General features: G+C 46.9%; 1 protein-coding gene and 1 long non-coding RNA gene across 2 annotated transcripts in view; one reads left to right on the top strand and one right to left on the bottom strand.

Moving 5' to 3' along the window:
* LOC135368440 (uncharacterized) overlaps positions 1–18694 on the bottom strand; it is a 151148-nt gene that overhangs the window by 2881 nt on the left and 129573 nt on the right. The window contains exon 3 of the long non-coding RNA XR_010414776.1: positions 13854–13948. This is a non-coding gene — a long non-coding RNA (uncharacterized LOC135368440). The remainder of the gene's footprint in view (positions 1–13853; positions 13949–18694) is intronic.
* LOC135368439 (prolactin-releasing peptide receptor-like) overlaps positions 1–18694 on the top strand; it is a 58870-nt gene that overhangs the window by 21939 nt on the left and 18237 nt on the right. The gene's annotated exons all lie outside the window — the stretch shown is intronic.

Below are 18694 nucleotides of genomic sequence, written 5' to 3'. Positions count from 1 at the left end.
CAATGCGTTTCTATTTCAGTCACTCAAGTAGCGACTACTTTCCGTCTGTGACCTTACCCTGACATCAAGAAGGAAGAGTCTTCTGCCGGACCACGTAGAGGAGCTAGTGTTTTTGCACGCCAACACCACATTCTAAATGCATACTAGCGTAGATTTCGCGCTTGCATACCGCTGCAAATTAAAATGCGTATGTTCTCTGCTTACGTTTCTGTACGTTTGTAATTTATTTCCACTTCGCCTATGCGTGCAAACCGTTCAATTTTGCAACTATTCGCTTCGTATTCACTTCGTGTGCGAATATCCAAAGCGGCTACACGCTTCGGCCCTTTAGCAATTCGCTTCCATTTTCGAACCACTATTCGCACGGATCTGCTAATTGCCATAAGGACAGTATGAAGAAACATCGGAAAGCTGCTCCTGGCATACCTCTAACCAGGACAAGCGCCAGCGCTGTGGCTAGATACCTGCCATCTTGGCGTATAGGCGCTGTAATAGTTCGACATGGACATTCCATAGCATATTCTTCTCGCTACTTAACAAAAGTATGCAGAGATCGCTTAAGAAGTGGTTGTAATTCTTCGTGGGTCTTGCAAATTTAAGGGTTGCTTATTTGAACAAGCGACAGCTATACGGTGGAAACCGATAGCAAGGCGTTATAGACTTTCCGGACATTCCGAATGGCTGAAAACCCCTATTCCAAAAACTCCTGTATCAATCTTCACTTCGCGTGCGACCAGCTAAAAAAAGAAAAAAGAAAGAGACCCTTCAATGTGGTGCACAGTCGAGGAAAACAAACTGTGCCGTTTCATCTTCCGCACGGTCAAGCGGGACTTGAGGAATAAGCTTGGGACATTATGAGGACTTAGAAATCACCGTCGCGCAACTCTTTGTAGCATTAGAAGCAAGACTGGCCGAGATCTGTCAAACTACGCCGCAGGACACGGAACTTCAAGCGCACACAGCAACACCTCGACCATAAAAAAAAAAGAAAAGCTTTAAAATCTATGGTTAGAGTCGCATGACTTGCGGTACAGCTTGGGACAAAAGTTCATGGAACACGGTGCTGGCGTATTTCTTCATCGGTGTGGCCCCCTAGAAGCTGCCAGGAAGAGATCGAATGGGAAGCGGGTGACTCTATCCATCTCTCAATATATGTGTCCGCCCTTGTTTGCTGCTAGAGTGTCGCTCTAATGGAGAAATACGACTCCCCGCTGTCCCGTAAACTTTTGTCCCATGCGGTACTGCAAGAAAAACATTCATGAGCAAGGCAGTCTATTATTGAGCTGCAACAAGGGAATCATGCCCAAGACAAAAGCAGTAGAGGCAATCAAAGAAATGAGTTAGCATTAAGCGCTTTTTCCAGTCGAAACTTGACTTCTGGGTAACCACTTCCGGTCGAAACCCAACTTCCAGTTGTCCACTTCCGGTCCAACTCTATTTCCGGTTCTCCACTTCCGGTCAAACCTGACATCCGGTTGTACACTTCCGGTTCGACATTTTCGATTACTATATGCAAGTTCATTTATTGAACCTTTAATTAGTCTCAATTAGTCTCAATTACTTTCAATCACCCTGTAATTACCCTTTAATTACCAAAGGTTACCTGAGGTAATCTTGAATTTCATTTAATTCCCTGTAATCACGTTTGCTTGCTTTAATTACTCTCAATTCCCATTTATTATGTTAATTACCTTCAATTCCATTTAATTATCCCCCGGTAACCTGCGATTTCCTTCCGTAATCTTTAATTTCATTTAATCTTTCTCTTAAGTACATATATCTTACATTCATTACCTTTAATCTCAACTTTTCTGTGTTAATTGTCTTTAATTACCTCTAATTACCTTCAATTACTCTTACCTCTTACTCTTAATTACCTTCGACTACTTCAATGCCAAATCAGTTACCTCCATTTACATTTACCCTTTACATGTCCACCTATACATCTACCTGGGTGAGGCTTCACCATATCTCTGCGTCACCTTTGGGACTTCCTGTCATCAACAAGCCTCTCCACCCTGCTTCGATTACCGGACCCCTTATCATATCCATCATCATCTCTCATCACGTACAAGTGGCACTGGGGCAGCGCACAGCCTGCTGGCCGGCATCAGCCCCATCTCATCATTGTATCTCTATTTGTGTGTGTGTGTGGGAGTTATCACGCTTTCCTTGGGACACTCCGCTGGTACCTCTACAGACGATTCGTTTATTTATTGTGGTGCTCCAAGGGCATTGCGGCATTACATGGAGAAAGCATAACTAGAATGAAATGCATTAATTTTCACAGCAGCTTTTGTAGATACCGAGATCCTCCCTGCAGACAAATTAGTTTGGCATTTAACGACCGTGATTTGCACAGATTCGAGCTGTCAAAAACGATTTGACAGGCAAGTGGAATAACGGCTGTCGTCTCAACAGTGATGCGTCGAATTACGATCTCCTTTCGCGCCTTCAAACCATATACGCAGTCACCCACACATGCTGCTGGAGATGATGAGAAATGAGATTCAATATAGTCTGCGCTCGAAAAGTGAACGCACCGACCACGCGCTACCGGACAATTTTTCTGTCAACTGTCATTGCAAAGCGTTATGGCTTGCTTCCGCTGTGATCCGATTTATTTGCTTTGCGCGCGTGACGATGAATGAACTCGAAGCATGTGAGCTCGGATAAAAGAGCCCGCATGTTCTCCAAACGTACACGGACTCGATTAGGTACCTACAGTACGCGAACGGCAAACATTATGAGTACCTAACCATCGCAGAGAACATTTGTCTTGGAGTAATGGGATTTTCAAATATGACCGTTCTGAAATTAGTAAGTTCATTTATTAGCTCTTCGGTATAACCTAAGCTTTCTATATAAACTGCGTCTATACATGGACGGATACGTCACTACATCATCATTTGTTGTTGTTGTTGTTGTTGTTGTCGACTAAGGCGCCATGAATCTCCGCGGGATTCAGTTGACTGATTCTCGATTGAAGCGCCACCCTCAACAACTCTATTTATTTGTTTACTTATTTATTTATTTATTTACATTTGGGCATTATTGTTACAGAGGGGAGTGGTGGTTGAAGTACACGGGTTACACAAAATAGAAAAAGCTGAACACAAAATATAACAATCATATCAGAACAACAATGTTGATTACGATGTTATGTAATCACTAACGACACTTTTGAACTGAGCGATGGGCGAAATTGACATCCGTGAACCGGGGAGGTGGTTCCAGTCGATGGAGGTACGGTAGAAAAAGGAGTCGGCATGAGATTTGGTTGAACAAGATGGAATGTGTGAACACAAGAGGCGACAGTGCGCTCTTTCACCCTCTCACATTGGCGGTGAAGGAAAGACGGGTCTCCGAAGATCCGCAATGAACAAAATAAAGCAGAAAAAAAAGGTGTTCCTTCACGAATTTTTTGCGGACGATCTACCGAACGGATTTTTGATCTGAAAACGGCTACGATATCAGGTCACAGAAAGGAACAGATGTTCTTATTGGGACAACTTCCCAGCTTTTATAATTAAAAAGTTAATTAACGATTTTTAGGTAATTATTCATGTGACGGTTGAGCGACATATGACCAAGAACGTCCGTCGGCCCAGAGGTGATAGAAGTGAAAACAGCATTTCTATAGCCCCTATAGTTTTTTTAATAAAAAAATTGTATGAAAAAAAAGAAAGGCACCCTGCATATAACATAATATATTTATATACCAATAATAATTTTATATAATATATTTGATGGTGATGATGATTGGGGAATTTCATCTTTGAATAATAACACTAAAATTTAGATACGTTACACACAACTTTGTCATGGCGTGAATTCTTTGTCTGAACTACCCAAGCCGAGAGATTTATCTTTACTGTGTCGACTTCTCCTTGAAGTCGATATAGACCGGTTTACATGCAGACGACAGACACAGACGACAGACCGACTTATTCAGTTGTGTCGACTTGTGTCGTCTTCATGTAAACGCAGTTTGTGTGTTCTCTATTTCGTCACTAGTGATCGTGATAGGGAGCTTTAGTAGATAGGAAACAGGTAACGGAACCGATAAAGGAAGCCTCAGTCAAATCAGGGACCAGCAAGGCAATGTCGGCCAGTTAAAGCCATAAGGTGATTAGGTGATTTTTTTTACAACATAGAAAGTGAGAAGGGAGGGCATGCATCTTGATGTCAAGAGAACCTCGATGATAACCTCTTGGAATGAAAGATGCAGCGTAGAGAACTAAAGTCGAAAGCAAACAGACGGAGCCCAGTATTTTATATATTCCTTGGTTCTAAGATTGACAGAAATGGGGCGCTGCGGTGGGCTTGAGAATTCTCTGTGTGTTGTCTCTTTCCTATTCTCGGGTACCGTCCTTTTGTTATTAGAAGATGAGTATAGTCCTTGTACGGAATGCAGGGGTGAGCATGAATGACATCTGGAAAACTAAGGATGTCAGCATTGTATCTAATGCCCTGCTAGCCTCGTACGATTGTTTCCCCCTCAACCGTATCTATGGCTGCGAGTCTTGGACAATCAAAAATACAGACAGAAGAAAAGATCGATGTCTCCGATGTGCCGTGGTGTTATAGAGACGACTGCTCTACATCCCACCTACAGGGAGAATCACGAATAAAGAAATCCTAGGCCGCATCAAGGCAAGGGCCTCACTAGAAGCCAAGATCACTGGGAAGACGATGATGACAGACGCAAGAAAAAAATGAGGAGGTGAGTCGCCGGACTGGCAACACCAGCACACTATTAGGAAAAAAGAAAGAACAGGGGAAGAACAGGGAGAAAAAAGGGGAACGGCGGTAAGAGGAAGAGCCACAGTCAGAGCTGGGAGTCAACCACAGTGTGAGTCACATCGTAGTGCCACTGTTGTCGGTCACAGTCACAAGGCACAGCGTAAAGATGCAATAGTCTCGTAGTCCAAACGTATAGAAGTAACGAGTTACAAAGCGCCGATCAACTTGGTTGACTCAAGCCACCGCAGCAGATCCGGCAATGCGACCGCTTGGTGGTGTGCTGGTCAAGGACCTCAAATTCTCGCAGCGCCGACAGGGGGCGCAGCCAGACGAGCCAAGCTTATTTCTGGGGCCCTGCGACTGTCGGTGTATTTCGAAGAATCGATGGATCACCGGGAAGAAATTATCCTGTTTTTGTAGGGTTATGTGCAACAATTCACTGTCATGCTGTGAGCGGTCAGTGGAAGTAGGAGCAAAAGGGTGTCCACAAGCTTGTTGGCTGGACACCATAATATCGGACACCAAAAAGAGAGAGCGTGGATAAATTCAACGATGTACTCAACAGGTCTACATGGAGGGGAATGAACCATAAAAGGACCATAAAGCAAACTCTATTGAACGACTGATTGATTGATTATAGTGAACACCTTTCGATTTTGCTGAAACTCGCTATTTGATAATGGAATCTCGTATCTACTGGATCTGTTGTATGTTTTCATATTGTGCGACGTGTAAAGGCAACGCGCACTGACCTACGCCACACGAAGAAAATAATGAACTGGAGAAGCCAATGAACATAGCACTATACACGAGTACAGGAAACCGTCACAACTAGCAATGACTGCGCTGGGTTTATAGCGATCATAAAAGAAACTCACTTTGCTCGTGTCGCGCAATTGTCGAATAAAGTCACCATGTGCGCGATGAAATACGTGGAGATTTGTTTTTTTCTTTTTCAGTCTCGATCGAATATATTTGGCGAACGCGATATACTACGAATAAAGGCATCGCGAGGGAGCCATTCAATCGCAGTCGCCCATTGTTCACAATGGTGGGTAAACAGTGTAGGACGACGACGGTGTCATCTATCACAAGTGCGCTGCTCACACTTGTTATGAGATGAATGGTCCTTGTTTGGTCGCGTTCCATCAGGAACATCGTCAAGACTTTGTTAGTTAATAGGGCCCGTTTCATTCACATGTGGTGCTGTGCAGCAATAAAAAAAAAGAGAGAGAAAGAAAGAGGAAGACAGGAAATTGATTGAGAGAGGAACGTGTTCGCACCGTCGATTCTTCGCGCGCGATGTCGTTTTTTTTAAAGCGCTTTATGCTATTTCAAACACGGTGTCTGGGACGCCGGGATGTCTTCAAAAGGGCCAGCGGTTACGGGACAGTTTACTGATAGGTCATTTTTGCACCAGAGAGCAAGATGAGGAAGATATGTAAAAGAGGTTATGCAGAGAGGCTTGTCAAAATGCAAACCGAACCTGCTACTCTGCATTCACGGGTTCTTATAGCTGCAGGCAAACGAGAGGGGTGCTACCGAAATGAAAGCAGGGTGTCCAGCTGGGATAAACCACCCAGATAAACCGCACCAGCACTAACATGATTGATGTTCATTAAAGCGAGAGCATTGTACACTCTAAGAAAAAAAAAAAGAGTTATTTTACTCCATTTGGGGACTAAATGCTTTGCCACAAAAAAAATAGTCTCTTTTCGGGAGTAAATGCACTGGAGTAAATGAATGTCACAGAGTGGAGGCTGCATTTCACGCTCTGTTCTAAGAGTCCCAAGTACATAATTCGTGCGCATTCATGAGAATGCGTTGAATGAAACCGTCAACCTTGATATATCGAGTGATATAAAATCTTGCGACATACAAAGTGCACAATTTGCGATGAAAGAAGCGCTAACTGTTTTTTACTCTGTGTGGGTGGAGAGTTGCTAAATTGGCTGAGCTATACAGCGCTATGTCATCAAATTGACCAAAAGCATATATTTACGTAGACTGTTGCATTCGGAAGACCATTTGCGAAGTTCAGTCACAATATGCCGTCCTGCGGAGTAAATGTCGGGGTAAGGGAGATAAAATGGGGAGTAATTACACTCTAGGGGACTAGAAGCTGCAATTACTCTCCATTTCACTCTTTTTTTTTTCCTTAGAGTGTAAGGCTAACCACCTTGTGGGTCCGTCTTTACATGCAGAGGACCACGTAACCGAAAATCTACCCCAAAGAATGGCCCTATACGCCATAGCCTGTGGATAAACGCGAACAGGACCTTTGTCGTGCGTAGGCAGTACAGCGGAGGAGGAGGTCAATTGAAATTATGGCCGTGGAAGGCAGTACAACGTTATAGGGGAAGGATGCGCATTAAGATATAGGACCAGCAATGACGGCGCTGCGACCTACAGCACGAACGATTTCGGCGAACGGCCACCAGCCCTCATATTCGCTCCTCATGAAAGAGGGTTTACACATTGTTTCATATTTCGCTACATTCATATATCACGCTAAATGCGTTTAGAAGGGAACCCTCATTCGCAAAGTATTGAGTTGCCTTCAACTTCAAGGGTTTTTCGCAACATGTTCGTTGTACCTTAGAAGTACATGACAATGCTCTAAATTAACCGTAGTCTAACACAATGTGCTCCTCAGCGCAAAGCCAATCTGCTTTCTCTTTTAAATCCCTTTGTCCTTATTGTTTCGAGTGTTACCTTATCGTGCATCAGGGAAAGAAATGCAATAACCATGTGCATGATTTAATTTTTATAAGCAACGATCACTTCTGGTATCAGTACAAACCACAAGTTGCATAGTATCTCCCCACCTAATTCTTAATAATTTCCAGACTTAATGAACACGACGCCTCAAAGTTTTCCTCGCCTGCCAGGCGAAGCCTGCCCTTTCCTCCCTACAGACATAATGAATTCCATTCACTTGCTTTAAATAATAACTTAAAATCACGTTAATTATCGCACGAAACACTGCAAAACAACCGCCTCTGTTCGAAATACCGGCAGCCCCTTTGACCCGAGGCTTCTCTGTCAACGAATGCAACAACTCGATGATAACCTCAATGGTTCTCCGTCAACTTTCAAAACAAGCTTCGCGCTTTCGTCTGAAGAAATGTACCTTACGGGCCTAGCTTTAGGCAAAAATTACCTCTTTTCGCACACACTTGTCGCACAGGTTAACGCGCCATACACACACAGTTGCGCCCGCAAAGCACGCGTTTCATTAGTGTGTCGCGGGCAGGAGTAAACACTCTCCTCTTCCCCAATCAGACAAGGTACACGAGATCTGTATACCGTGGCTGCTCCGCTAATTCGTAGAGAAGGTAGACACACGGCATGTATTTGTAGCTCGCCTTGTGCTGGGACAAAGTGAGGACAGAAACAGCGAGAAGAAAAAGAAGGAAAGATGAACCTGAACTGCTAAGAACCCAAGCAGCACAATGTACTGAAAGTCGAGTGCAATAGGGGTGGACGGTATGTGTCTTATCGATGTTCCTTAGTTTCAGGAGTCTGTTCAAGGCCTTCCACCTACCCGTCCACCCCTATTGCACCCGACTTTCAGTACATTTTGCTGCTTGGGAAATTACGCAGATAATATAAAAAATTGTTAACGCTGTACTGAGACGCAGACGCCCATTCAGCTCGCATGATTCAACTTCAGGTAGCAAGGAACGCAACCGAGAAGAAGAGACAGTCACGCCCGGCGTCATATTCGGCTGGAGCTCGTGCTGTGCTCAGGTATCGTGCAGGCAGCATGCGCATATAGAGTAGCTGCTGGGAGCAGTGTAGATGGAGGTCGAGCATAGTGGCGGAAGAAGATGAAGGATGGTCGGGTCCAGTTGCCGAGAGCGGAGCGGGTTGCTGGCCGAGAGTGGTGGACAGGAGACTCATGAGGGAACTGATGTTCTGAGGCGGGAACAACATAGAAAGGACAGACACGTACAAAGCCTCAAAATGCCTTAGAAATTAACGGTGAAAGATTGAAGTCACTGAAAAGGTTAGCCAGCTGTAATCCAGAAGATGTGGGTTCGAGTCCTATACAGCTGGGTAAACTTTTCAGTGACTTCCATCTTTCATCGTTAGGAGACTCATGGTCGTTCTATGGCACTCTTTTTAGGGGGGTGGGGCGGCGGCGGACGAGTGTGCCGAGACGAGGACATCGGCGATGTAAGGCGGGGTCTGAGGGGCTTCCACATAGGCCGGCTTGAGACCACAGTGTGTGGTTCCAGTGAATTTTGACCCACATCGGTATCTTGGGGCATGCCCTCGCCGATTCTGCGGCCAGGTGTGCTCGTGCAGCTGGGTCTGTCACTTCTGTCCTGCTTACCCCGTCTGTCTGCCGGCTAGACATTCGCCGATACTGCACAAATAGCTTTCAGGCCCTTTTCCAAGACGCTGTCAGGACGAACTCTTTTCTGTGCTCGATTGACCCTACGATGGCCCACATACTATCCTAGGCCGCTATCCCAGGGAGGAAGAGTCCTCGCTCCACAGGCTTCGACTGAATGTGGCGTGGACTCCACTGCTCCCCTATAAGATGGGCCACCTTTTGTTATCCAACTGCCCCACCTGTCATGTTAAAGGAGACATTCCGCACCCGCTGTTCCACTGCAGCCGTTACCGCCAACATCGTCTTCTCCTATACGGTCGCGCGTCGCTCGCCTCAGGGGGGGGGGGGGGAATATATATTTATTGAAAGGAAAGGTCTGCCAGACCAAGGTCGGCATGCTATTCCATTAAAAAAAATAAAAAGAAAACGAAGAATAAATAGAAAGGAAAGGACGAAGAGGAAAAGGTGAGTCTCCGTAAAAATGAGGAAAGACAAAACGAAAAGAAAGAAGGGAAGGAAAAAAATAGCAACGAAGAAAGAAGAAAGAGAAGAAAAAAAGAAGAAGAAAGAAAACGAAGGTGAGGCTCCTGGAGCGCGCAGCTCAGAGCTTAGAGGCCAGGCCAGTGCACTTCAGAAAGTGCAGTAAGGCAGTTGTGACGGCCCACTGTTGGTGCTGAGGCACAGGGCCAAGAAGTGCGGCCAGCGTGAGCTGGTTGTGCCCGAAACGTTCGAGGCAGCGGAAAAGGGTATCGCGATGGTTGGTGTACTTGGGGCAGGTCAGCAGGAGGTGTGATGTGTCCGCAACCACTTCGCAAGCATCGCAGAGGGCCGAGATCTGCCTCCCCATCATGCGCTGGACCGGTGGCGTGTATGCCAAGTTGAGGCGCAGTCGGTGGAGGAGTGTCTCTTGTGGTCTTTGGAGACGTCGTGGTGGGGAGAACTCCACCGCCGGGTCGATGGAGCGAAGGAAGTCATTGGAAGGGGCGGATTCTCGAATGAATCTCTGCGCCTCTTGGGCGGCCCAGCGGCGGATCTGGATGCGGCAAGCCGAAGGGGTGAGCGGTATGCGCGCCGCGGCGTCGGGTTGTTCGTGTGCGCGCCTGGCCGCAGCATCTGCTCGATCGTTCCCGCCGAGGCCAATGTGGCTGGGTATCCACTGCAGACATATATTGTGCCCAGAAGCAAGGGCGGTGTTGGCTAGGGACATTGCCATTGTGTGCAGGTCGTCCGTTGTTTTGGTGCAGTATGAGTCGAGTGTCTCCAGTGCCGCCTTGCTGTCCGACAGGATCGTCCAGGTTCCTGGGGGCGATGTCGTGATGTGCCGGAGGGCCGCGTGGATTCCGAAGAGCTCGGCTTCGGTGGAGGAGGTGGTATGGGAGAGCCTGAAAGCTTGCTCGATGTTACCTTGAGGAACGTAGATGGCTGCAGTGGCCCCATCAAGTGTTACGGATCCGTCTGTATAGATCGCTTGACGGTGTTGATGATGCGTCGATAGGTATTCGAGGACGAGCTGACGCGCAACGGCTAACGGCGTCTCCCTCTTTCGGCCTAGGCCAGGGACGCTGGTCAATACCTGGGGCTTGGCAAGGGCCCATAAAGGAGGGGCGTAGGATACACCTGAGGAGCGATCCGGGAGGATAGCCTTAAGACGGCGGACGGCTCCGCCAAAGGCCGATGCGGGGCGGGCATCCTCAATGGACAGCAGGTAGTGGCAAGGGTGCTGCGTGACGAAGCGCGCAAAGATGCGGAGCGTCTCTCGGTCCCGTAGAATATGCACGGGCGTCTCTTGCGCCTCCGCAAGTACGGTGTAGGTTTCAGCCGTGCGTGGCAGTCCAAGGCATACCCGGAGGCCGCGCGCTTGGGCATTGAGGAGGTCTCGCTCACCCGTCCTACTGATCCCGTGGAGCGCTGGGAGGTGGTACCGTAGTAGCCCCAGCACAAGTGCGTTATGGACGTGTCGGAGGTCACTGCACGAGGGACCCCACGACGCTCCAGAGATGCGCCGTAGCACGTTCACGAATTTCTTCGTCTTGGTAGAGAGGGCCTTGATGTGCTGGAACCATGACAGCCGTTTGTCTACGATGACCCCGAGATATTTGTAGCGGGGGACGAAATCAAGTGGCGTTCCCGCGACGTAGAGTGGGTAGTTTTTAAATGAGCGGTTGGTGAACGTCATGGCGACTGTTTTGCTTGTGGAGACACGTAGGCCTCTGTCGGCGAGATATATCTCAATGACGTCGAGGGCTTGCTGCAGGCGCCGCTGAATCGCGTCTCTCCGGGTGCCTGAAGTCCAAATGCAGACATCGTCTGCGTAAATGGTGATCTTGACGTTGGCAGGTAGGTGTGCGGGGAGTGAGGCGATGACAAGGTTGAACAGCAATGGACTCAACACACTGCCCTGCGGCACCCCGCGGCTTACCGGGAAGGGAGCTGTGTCGCCGTGGGCAGTGCGCACAAAAAGGGTGCGATCAGATAGGAAGTCCCGGACCCAGGAGACGGCTCGGGCGCCTGCACCAGATTCTTGCAGAGTTGCGACGACGGCGCTGTGGAAGACGCTATCGTATGCTTTCATGACGTCTAAGAAAACTGCTGCTGTGAGCTGCCCTTCAGACCGCGCTTGCTGAACACTAGAGACGATATCGATCACGCTGTCGATGGATGACCTGCCCTGCCGGAATCCAGCCATGACCTCCGGGAAGTACCGCATACTTTCAAGAAACCAGCTTAGCCGTGAGTGAATCATGCGCTCCATCGTCTTCGACAAACAGCTGGTGAGGGCGATCGGCCTGAAGGAGTCAATATCAGGATCGCCTCAGGATCTCGTACTTTTCTCTATATAGTTACGCTACTAGGTCCCACACAACATAGTCACCAAGGCACTTGTTCAGTTCCTGCAGATCTGTGGCCTTCTGGGTGAATTGTGACCAATTTCGTGGTTGTTTCTGTTTTTGTTCGTTTTTCTTTCTTTCCTTTTTCTTTGTTTCGTTGCTGGGAATAGCAAGACGCCGTAGCGCAGGCTAACCTTTCATTCCTTTTTTTTGTAATATATATATATACCCTCCCCCCTTTTCTTTGTCTCGATAAGCCCGTAACGAAACCGGACTCTCGCTCGGGAGTCTCTGATGCACGTTTTTCTCGCTGTGCCTTGGCATTTCTTCTGTGTACGATCTTCTTTTCCGAAGTGAGACCCGTCTTCTTGGTCTTCGCATGACCACCTTTTGAAGTAAAATGCAGCACAGATTACCGATGTTATATTACTCTACCAAACACTCCTGTAGCCACATCCGCGCCAGAAGTGATCCCACCAGCGAGTCCGCAGGCTGCGCCACGTGCTGACGTTCCGTGCCCTGCTGCGACGTGCATAGGTTGCTCCAGTGTTGTACCCGTGGCACAACCTATCGCCGCTCAGCGCTATTAAGGAGTTTTCGCTAACATTGCAAAGAAAATCCTGAGGGAACCACAATAATGGTAACGCATTAAAAGTGAAGACGACGCGTGCACCGGTGCAGCTCGCCGCAAAGTGACGTCTTTGGCTTGAGCTCGTCTCTTCTTATGAGAACCGCAACGTAGACGGGCTAGAAAAATGTGCGTCATTCACATGTTTGGCGGGTCGCACAGCTTGAAGCAAAACGAAGGGCTTAAGAACAGCTGCCGTGACTGCCAGGGAGCTTACTTGGAACAAGAACACGACCAGAACCTGCGTTTTAAATTGGCGACTGTAGCATTAACTGAAGCACCGTAATCTTTCTTCCCACGCGGAAAGAGGTTGCGCTGAGGAAACACCGCACGTGGAAGTCTTTATTCCCGAAAGATTATCTTCTTATTATATCGTAGGTGCAGAGGCGACTGCTCGCAGGATATTGCCAAGCAAAAACTGTAGCGTGCAAAATGGCCGCGTTTTTCCACACGAGGGCTTCACGGCATCCACGTGGGATAAAACAGGGCTTTCCGCTGGAGAAGCTGTTCAGTGAATGAGATTTTTATCACGCAGGCTTTGCCGACAGTCATCGGGGAATAGACAGAGTGGTTTCTAAAGTTAGCCCGACGATGAAGACAGCCAAAAGGGAAGCTGTGATGAGACTCTTTCACTGGTCACGTACACCCAAGTGAGCAAGGAGGAGTAGGAGAATAAAATGGTGTTTTTGGCTCCGCTTTACAAACGCTGACCCGTTAAAGTGCTTTTGACACTTTTATCGACTTATTTGTTTTCTTAGAAGGGTATAAACGGAGGACAGATTTGGGGCGACAAGTTTAGCCGCCTCAAGTCTTTGAAAGTTCTGTGCGCTTGACTTGTATGAGAAAGCAATAAAAGGAAGATTGTTGATTCGTCTAAGTGGTTAAGGCACATATATATATATATTATATTGCGGTTTTACGATGATGCACGAACAGATCGGGCACAGATAATCAAGCTGTCGTAGCGCAATTCAAAATTTCTTCACTTACGCTTTTAAAAGGCTAAGTCTGCTGCGATTTGACCACTAGAGACTGATACCTAATATTTAACAGCAATTTACCTGAGCTTCTCAAAGTCAGATTTAAAGGTGCGACAGCTGTGTGAAAAAAAAAAACATCAATGACTATACATGAACTTACAGTACCCAAATTACACATCATATAGTTGACATCATTTCACATTACCTAACGACACCCTGGTGACCCAATGGGATTATTTTGTCATCTTTCGGGCATGCCGCACAATCATTATTGTTTTCTTTTTCGTGGGATTCATATGTTAATAATCTGCATAAAGTTAACTTACCCATTGTTGTTTCCATCTCTCACGGTAAAGCTCTCAGTGACTTCCAGAGAACCTGGAACACCATCATTGGTACTTGGTACCCATCATTGGTACCCCTAGAAACACAGACAAAACACATTACGACAAAATGAAATAATAAACAATGAAAACGCAATAAGTGGAGGGCAAACTGGCAAGCGGTGGCACATAACGGTTCTGCGGCGCATTGGATGTAAATATGCACCCTCCATGCCTTTCCTGGCGGAATAGTCTGTACTGGTAGGCCCTAGGCGCAGCACGGAAGAACACACACACACACACACACACACATACACAAAATAAACAGTAAACGAATTTATTTATATTAACTTTTGTAATTTTATATTGTATATATTTAAATATATTACATTTTGTGTATATATGTGTTTCATTGTGCCAAATGATCAATTTGATTTCATTTCACAAACTCATTTGACCAAACTAAAACTCCAAGGGGTCGAGGTTTCTCGCAAACACTAACTCTACTTTTATTATTGTGATGTGATGTGATAGAAGAAGAAAACAATAGGGATTTAAGTCACGACTGAGTTGCTACCCCAGACCACTTCGCTGCGGTTAGTTGAAATAAATAAAAAACGAGTTTAAAATACTTTTATTATTATTCTGTACCTATCCCAATGATAGTGCAACAAATAACGTTCTGAAACTGCAGTCAGTCATTAATGTTCTAGCTCATTATAAATTCTACGTCTAGGTCTTTTTTCTCGTCTCTGTGCACACATCCATATTCATATTCCGGAAGCATGCAATAACTCGATGCATATTACACGTCCCATTAAAATGTCTTGTAATGTCTTGTAAAATGTCTTGTCCCATTAAAAATCTTGTCCTAGCAAAATTCTACTACATCACGAGCTGACAATATACATGTATTGTACGAGGGGTGGACCAACATTTTCATAAGTTCATGGTCCATTTTTCCTCTGAAAAGTGCGCTGCAAATATCTATTTGCGGTGTGCCCTCTTTCGACGTAATATTGTTTTGACAGCCAGTACCAGCCTTAATTAACTTTGATAAATAATGGCGACGAGCGGCATGGCCGAGGGGGTAATAGCCTGATCTCGTTCCCCAACAACACCGTATATCCTCTGGATGTATGAATAACGTGCTAACGGACTCGTAAGTCCGATGGATATCACTCAGATATCCCTCGGACGTGCGAATCCGTTGGGACATTATTCGTGCGTCCAGAGGATATCCGGTATTGTTAGGGTTGGTGGTGGCCAAGGTCGTGCTGATGACTGGGAGGTGGTGGGTTCGAATCCTTCCACTGGCTGTGCTGTCTGGGGTTTTCTCTGGGTCTTCCGGCATCGGCATACTTCCGACACCGAATGTCGGAACAGGTCCTCTGAAGTCAGCCCAGGACGCATACTGACACCAGTGTCTCTCCCTCCTCCCTGCTACCCTCTCCACGATTACACGTCGCTCACAGCCACAGTTGCTTCGCTGCGCCCACACGGAATAAAAAAATAATTTCGTTAGTTAATACCAGTGGGTCGGTGGCTTAAATTAGGAAATTGTAAAGTAGAGCCCTGAGGTCTTCTAACACGCAAAAATGGAAACCGCAAGGAGCTTATACGGTGCACTATGACAGACTGAAAAATAGAAAATCTTCATGCGTCCTGCGAAGATGTTTCGTTTTAGGCGCCACCGCTTTATGTCTCCCTCTCCACTGTGTTCTCCCCGCCGTACTGTACCCACGCTGTGCAACGCAATGAATCGAAAGTAAACCTTACTTTCGTTATTGTTCCTAGACCTTCCAATCTACAACAACAACAACAACAACATAGATGAATGGATGATGATGATGATGATGTAAGATGTGGGATCTACAAAGTAGATCGAGACAACGAAGAAATAGCATTGGAGTTGGACGGACTAAAAATAACATGGAAAATAGAAAGAAGCGCGATAGCAACGCTTTTGTCGGCAGCACAAAGTTCGGGTGCACCATCAGTTGAGGAACAGCCAGCCATCAGATTGAGAGAGTAGGGCGAGGGGGAGACGAAAAAGCAGTAGCATGTACATCGGAACTCTGCCGGACCTCACACAGATTTTGCGTTTGTGTCCCTTCGATACTGCAGCACAAAGGCTTCCTGCAGTTTCAGTTTGTGCTATGTCTATCCACTCACAAGGCAGCAATAAGGGGGTATTCGTTGACTGACATCGGTCCAGAGAGGAAACTTCGTGCGCCTCAACCACGTGATGTTACCCCCTTAGTTCGGCAAGAGACGAACGGTGCCACTCCACTGCAATAGGAGAGAGAGAAACTGGGGAGCTGCGCAGAGTACCCGATCTTCCACTCGAGATGCTCCATGAGACTGCTATTTATCTTTTTCTTTCCTTTCTTTTTATGTCTCTCTTTTTGTGCGTCGTCTCCTATGTGTGTCTTCGTAACATGATCAGTATAAAAGAAAACAGTTTGAAGGAGGTGGGCGCGCGCACTACGTTATAACTCGGAGGCGTCATGCGCCTGCCTGAGCCAACCACAGAAGTCGTTAGATTTGTGGGCGCAGTTCACCTGCAGGGGTATAGATGCTCAAGAGGAGGCACCCAGGCCGAGGACGAGGGTGGATTAAGAGTACTGTCGCTAACGAAAACATCTCCGTGCACTATCAGGAATTGACTGAAAAACAACACTACTGAAGGGAACAACCTTTTATGAGAATGCCTTTCCCAAAAAGGAAGGTACTCCTTCTTCCGCTCAATGTCTGTCCTTCCCTTTCATTAACGTGAAAGGACAAAAGAAACGGTCCTCCTCCATGGTTACAGCAAAGATGAGATTCCACGCTCCGATGGTCGCAAGAGGAAATCGTACTGAACTGGGGCAGCCTCTTGTTACATTCCCTCGCTTTGTTTTGCGCTGTCTCCCACATAGTCTCCCACGATTCCCTGGCGCACCACCTTCACTCACAGTCACTCTCCTGCCATTGTAATCGATACGTGGCTGTTAACGACGGCGAGGTAACCTGGGGAAATTTGGGCTGCGGGTCTCGTAAAATGTAGAGATGAAGAAAAACGAAGTAAACTTAAGCTTAGACAAAGGTGCCCTAACACACGTGGGAACAACATGGATCGAACAAAGTCTTCCATCAAGGGTATTGCTTCGTCGTATTCGTTTATTTTTTTAAACTATCTCGCGCACCGGAGACGACCTCGTAACAGAAACAAAACTTTGGCCTGATGGAGTGGCTCAATACCAGTACCAAGTTCTTAGAGAGAATGCCAAGAAGTTGCGTTGCACCGCCGTCAAAGAGTGTGTGTGTGTGGGGGGGGGGGGGAATCGATAAATGTTTTCAGGCTACTCTGCTTGTTGCACGCGGGACGTAAGGTAGTCGAACTTCGGTTCGTTCACTTTACGCTGCTACTTTCTCTTTTACGCTGCTCTTACGCTCTTACGCTGCTACTTTCTAACGTTTCTCTCGTTTTGTTGTTATTTTTTGTTGAAACGACAATCCAAGCCGACGCAGAACAAAAGAGAGACAAAGCGAATGATAAACTACGCCTCATCCGAACACAATTTCAGTGCGGTTACTTAGGGTGTCTTCCACTGGTAGCCCGCGCGTCACGCACAATTACAACAGAGTAACTGCGCACGATGAAGGAATTCATAGCTAGGCCTGCCCTCAATCCCTTTAGAATAGTTTACACGTCCGCTGTGTGATCACGTACGATCATTACGTAAGCAATTACGAGAGACAACGGCTCATGCTAGGCTGGATGCAAATCTCGCACTATAGGGGCCTGCTAAAGATGCATATACTAACCTGTTATTCCCATATCCCGTTATTAAAAAAAAGAAAAAGAAGGAACCACGAGGGATTGGGTGCATGTTACTGAAACGTGGGCCGACACCACCCGCCTGCTACGTGTGTTGCGTTTGATCAAGCTATACCTCTGAGGCTCTGCCACTGTAGATCGTTTCTAGTGACACAGTGATGGCAAAAGGGCAAGGGTGCAGGCCAGCTGGTACAAGGTGAAAAAATTTGAGTCCTGAGAAAGGGACAGAGGAGGGACGTGTCGTGTCGTCCCTCCTCTGTCCCTTTCTCGGGTTCCAAATTTTTTCACACAGTGATGCGTAGGAGTCCGTCAGATTTGGAAGAGAGCCACCAGACAATTCGTTCGGTCTCCCCGATAGCACGCATCACCACCACAAACACCAGCTGAACGAACAAAAAAAAAAAAGAAAAGAAAAGAAAGGAAGAAACAAAACAGGGAGAAATTTAGAGCAGGCTTCGTTACAAGCATATGTTTCGTGCAGGCAAAGCACGCTTTACAGGACCACTCGGAACAAAAACGCATGCAAAAAATCTGACCAACAAACTATTCTCGCGTTCAAACCAAGAACGATACGAAATTAAGTGCGTAAACCCTAACAGTGTTACTCTGCCGGAGAAGTTATACTGTAAAGCTATCAGGTAGCGGCATTAGGCTCCCATAGTTTCGGCGTCGGCGCACTACTGCTCGCAACGCACAATGATGATGCATCTAGCCATTGCAGCCCCGGCACATGCGTAGGTCATGGATTAAACGTGCCCTTCTTAGGTTCAACACGGCTAAATACCTGGCTCAAGGCTGGTTCATACTGCCACGTTCGCGCTTACGGGCTACGGGTTGCGCTTACATAGTACCCATCCCGTTGCCGGCTACGTTCCTCCATCGTTCACATTACTACGTTTCGGCGCTCCGTTCCTTCAATGAGGAGCGGCCTCCTAGAGCGCCATCCTTCGGAAGAAAAGTGAAATAGAGCCACAGAGTAGCATGGCGTCCAGCGTCGAGTACCCCGGTGCCAGCTGCTTTG

The sequence above is a fragment of the Ornithodoros turicata genome, chromosome 9 (genome assembly GCF_037126465.1).
Source record: "Ornithodoros turicata isolate Travis chromosome 9, ASM3712646v1, whole genome shotgun sequence".
NCBI lineage: Eukaryota > Metazoa > Arthropoda > Arachnida > Ixodida > Argasidae > Ornithodoros > Ornithodoros turicata.
Note: the sequence above shows the minus strand (reverse complement) of the source record. Positions and strands in the feature narration are given on the sequence as shown.